At 34.3% G+C, this 5,167-nt stretch overlaps 1 protein-coding gene across 1 annotated transcript in view; it reads left to right on the top strand.

The window, feature by feature from the left end:
- The window catches only part of LOC103609947 (disintegrin and metalloproteinase domain-containing protein 5-like), a 20,734-nt gene that overhangs the window by 1,797 nt on the left and 13,770 nt on the right, over positions 1 to 5,167 (top strand). The window lies entirely within an intron of this gene.

Raw genomic sequence — 5,167 nt, 5'->3', positions numbered from 1 at the left:
TATCCAGGTATTATTTTTGTTATGTCAATTGGGCATTGAGAATAATACTTGATGTTAAGAATTACATCTGATTATTCTAAAGTGAGTATATATTAGCAAATACTTTCCTGAAAGTGATTTAGAGATGTGTAAGCAGTCAAATCTATCATATCTTTTCATCTAAGTATAATATAATAATGTTAAATTAATTTTCAGATATTAAGAAATATGCATAGGCATAGAGCAATTATGATTTGAGTTATGAGAAAAAAAATCAAGGTATAATAATGCCAAATTTAGGTCAGTCAGATAAATTACAGTATATCTAAAATAGAGTATAAAATTTGTTATTTGGGCCCTTTTTTGTGGAAGGGATAAGGGATGGCACCTCCAGTCATTTTGCCCATTCATTCCCCATTTATCCACATGAAGAATAGTATGTAGATTTGAAACAGAGTAAGGCTAGGCCTGTGAACCAAACTGACTCCATTTTCCCTGCAGAGGACACTTTGTTACTTTTCCACTCCTCAGTCATGAGACCCCTCAGGGCAAATGATTACCCTATGGGCTGCCCTGACAAAACAGACTGAGATAAGAGAGGAAACAGATATTTACTGCATTGCAAAACCCCTCCCCAAGGCTTGTTTACTATAATTGTAAAAGTTACAGACTAACCTTAAGACCCCTTTAGGAATTCCCACCTGTGCACAAAGCATCCAGGTAACTGCTACTATGACCCTCCTGGGGTGACAGTGAGGAACACCACAGCCTACTGAGTCTGCACCCATGATGCAACCAGGAAGAACAGAACGGGACCACCACCAGTGACGCTGGCCTGCCACGCCTTAACTCCTCTCCCTATAAAAGACCCTGAACAGCTCCCCTCGGGGGGCTGGCCTTACTGTTGCTGCCCCCCTTATGCATAAGTCTATCTCATCTTTTAATAATGCCATTGCTTGCTTTCTGTTGGGTACATTGTTTATTTCTATGACTTTGGAATCCGAGAGCCTAATTTAATCACTGCCAAAAATTGGAAAGCTTTGGGCACCAGAGATGACTCTAGCTGCAAGAGCCAAGTGGCCAGTGGGACTATTTTGCTCCCATGTCTCTGCTGCTCGTGGATCTCTCCTGGAGTCCCTGGCCTACATTGTGACAAGGCAATGCTTTATTCTCTTTACCTTTCTCTGATTTTCTGAGCCCTCTTCTGTTTGGTTGGATTGTATCCACATCTGTATAGGTGCACCCTGGAGGGCTCCCGGCTATGTTTTTGTTTTTCTGATTTAAATCTAGTTGTTACTTTTCTTTATGCTGAAAACAGTGGGGAGAACTGCTTTTGTCAATTACTGTTATTGGAATAGGTTGGCCCTTCTGATTGGGACTAGGCTAAAGTGGACCCCACTGCTCCTCTTTTCTCTTTCTTTGCTTGGTTAGACATTTAGTTGAGTACTGGTAATCTGATATACCTTCCAATTCTTGCATCAACTTTTGGACTTTCAGGTCATTTGTTTAAGGTGAGAGGGTAATCTGAGCCTGACCTGTTCGTAACAGATTTCCCTACTAATTATATAAAATTTCTAAATAAAACACTAATATATTTAATATAGTAATATTCTACATAAGCAATATACTACATGGAAATATTATTCCAGCAGTGTGAGTTATCTTAACATTGGTTATGATAGAAAGCCTCCTTGAATTTGTTATTTGTAAGACTTAGAACAGAGGAAGAATGTATCACAATGATCCTGGCTCACATAGGTGGATCAGGGGAGACAAGCACAGCTCAACATGCTCACTTCAACATTGAAAGAAAATATGTTTTGGGCATGTCATTGTCCAAAAATAGATAACCTAATCAGTGAATAATAAATGCATTTTTTTTACTCATTATTATACACCAGACTATAAAAAACTATACTTACATAATACAGGTGTTTCCCCTTTAGAAAATATGTCTTTAGTAATATAAGGGATTTTATTTAAACCATTATGTGATTGCTTCTGGGACACTTTTTGTGTCTCTCCTTTAAGGAGGAATGTCTTATGTGTTTGATTGCAGTCAAAAGATCATCCCAACCATTGACCAGGGCTAAGTACTTTTTATAGTGTCTTTCAACTTTTCCTGTCCATTACAGAAGAGACAGCTACACATTGATGTGTTTACTTGAAAGAAATTGCAGCAGGAGCATGTATCTGAACTTTTCCTGGCTTATTTTTCCCCTAAAAAACTCAGTGAAGTGTGACTAACTTATTGTTGCCTCAGTGACAGCGTTTAAGGAACACTAGACTAAAAAGTGTTTTGTGGACAGGTAATGCTGGCTGGTTCAAAATTGTGTTATTTTTGCTGGTTTCATCAGACCACCTTCAGTTAATAAACACGATGATATTTTGAAGATGTTAGAGTAAATTAAAATGAGACTGAGCCTGAAGAATTCCTGAGAAGACAAAGCCAGTTAGGCATCATAAGTGACCTTAACCTTGCTTGATTTGAAAACATAAGCAAAACTTAACTTGCGCTGTTTCTTGTAAAGGCCTGTTTTAAAGAAAAACAGAACTTAGGCTCAACCAATCAGCAGCAGCCAACTAACTTATAGTTATGTTACTTAGGGACTTTCGAACAGCTTAGATCAAATAAGGAAATTATATAAATGTAAGCAATCAAATATTTCCTTTACTTCTGTGTTCATTTTATATAAGCCTGCCACTTACATGTCTTCAATGGACACTCACGTGTCCCCATTTGGTTGGGAGCTGGCCAATTCATAAATTGCTGTTTGTGCAAATAAACTCCGTAACGTTTTCCTATGCCTCAGTTTATCTCTTTAACTAAGACTGTTTATTTTGGATAGGGTATTCCATCAGGTAACTTGAGAGACATCACAAGATCGTCTTAGTACATGCCTCAAAAGACATTCAAATTAAATAAAAATTTAGATAGAGGAATATTAACATGAAATATTGAATCTATTTTGTTAATCAGGTTCAATAAATAATTAATTAAAATAATAGTTTATATTTAGTGAGCATTTACTATCTTCCAGACACTGCTTTTCTTACTTTATGTGCAACAAATTGTTTTATCCTCATAATCTGTAAAACAGGTTTAATTTCCATCCCTTGAAAGATGAATAAACTGAGGTCTGGAGGAATTGAGTAACTTGCTCAGGGTAACACTGCTAATGTGAAAGATAAAACTTATTGTCATTAAAGTGGGAGAAAATGTAAAAATAGCATTAAGTACTGGGATGTTCGAGTAAAGCAGTTCCTGCATTGAAAAACGCTCTCTCGATAACTCATGGCATGACCTAAAAGTGTAAACTTAATTCTCATCAAATATAAAATAAGTATAAAGATACCTCTTTCTCAGGGTCTATTTAAGTATATAATATAAATTCCATAAAAAGTGCTAAGAAAGGTCCTAGTCATCACTTAGTTAATACAAGTTGGCTATTTTTTTCTTGTACCAATTTGTAACAATAAATGTTACAATAAATATTATTCTCAAGGGAAGAATAGTATATAATTTATAATATTTTACATTTTATAAGATAATAACATGCTATTTTGATGTTTATTCCTAGTTCTTATATTACAATGAGTAGATATCATGAAATACAGATTTATCTGTTGTGCATATCTCTTGACTTTGCACTAAAAGTTTTTGTTGTTGATTTCTTTAACGTTTTAGTTTTGTAGGAACAAATTGTGTGTACGCGTAGGATTACATAAAAATCTAACATTGTGTGACTCAAAAGTAAAATGCCAAGGGCGTGGGGTATGTAATGATTATTTGCTTTTTACTTATAGCTATTTTAATCAAATCAATAACATTTTGCATGATAAAAATAAGGTTCAGAATTACTTGATGTGAAAATTTATTTAGAAAATTACAGTTAAATAAGGAAAATAGATACACATTTATACATATGTAAATGATTTATGTATTCAATTAGATTGTTATAGGCCTCATGAGCTGATAAACTTTTAACTTTGAAAATGCAATATGAAACAGCTATGTTAGATTAAGATTATGAAATTTTGTAAATAAATTTATTAAGTGTTATACATATGCATTTATACATATTGTTTATAATTGAATGTATGTGTACATATATGTCTATAAACACCCACACAAAATATATTTATATTATAAACATTGCATGTAATCTAATGTTTTTGTGGTATCAGATTTTCCCGTCAATTCAGATCTGTTTCACCCTTCAACAGCTTTAGTTTATTTCCCTGCATGGATCTTCTGTACTATCTTTGAAAAGTCATTCACTGATGGCCTTTCAAATAATGCTAAATTTTAACTTCACTATTGCAAATAGTGGTACAACTAATAATGTTGTACATTTACCTTTGCAAATTTATCTAATTTATTAAATTACTAGCAATAAAGTCTGATGGACCAAATATGTGCACCATTTAAATTTCCATAAGTATTCTATTGTTTTCAAGAAATATCATGCCATTTTTTGGTCCCTTCCACTATGTATAAAAATGCACATTTCACCGTATTCTGGACAGACTAGTTTGCCAGTTTTTTTAATCTCTTCTGAAATGCTAAATCTATTGTTAATTTGCATTTATTTAATAATTAAATGATACAGTTCTTAAGCATATGTGCTCATATTTGCCACTTGTATTTTTATTTGTCTATCCATCGTGAAATCATCTACTGAGATATGGGAATTTTGTAAATATAATTGGATTTTCCAAGCATGTATTTGGCTTTAACTTTGTGTCCAGTGTCTTCTGCCACATTGATGCTTCATATATAACATATAATATTCTAGGAACAAAGTGACTTGTCCACATGTTTTCCATCAATATTTTCTCTGCCACATTGATGCTTCATATATAACATATAATATTCCAGGAACAAAGTGACTTGTCCACATGTTTTCCATCAATATTTTTGCCCAAATAACTTACACATTCTATTACTTAAAATTTCTTTTCTGTTTTTTTTTCTTATTTCATTTTAATTTACTTTCTTATTTGATTTTTGCATAAACTTATTTCTTCATTCTCTATTCTGGTTCTGACCCTGTTTCTATTCATCCACAAGATCACCTTTGTAGGGGCCGGCCCAGTGGCGCACTGCTATAGTGCGCCACTTGGGAAGCGCGGCGGCGCTCCCGCCGAGGGTTCGGATCCCACATACAGACCGGTTCCCGCTCAC

Source organism: Galeopterus variegatus, unplaced genomic scaffold (assembly GCF_000696425.1).
Source record: "Galeopterus variegatus unplaced genomic scaffold, G_variegatus-3.0.2 Scaffold10338, whole genome shotgun sequence".
Taxonomy (NCBI): domain Eukaryota; kingdom Metazoa; phylum Chordata; class Mammalia; order Dermoptera; family Cynocephalidae; genus Galeopterus; species Galeopterus variegatus.
Note: the sequence above shows the minus strand (reverse complement) of the source record. Positions and strands in the feature narration are given on the sequence as shown.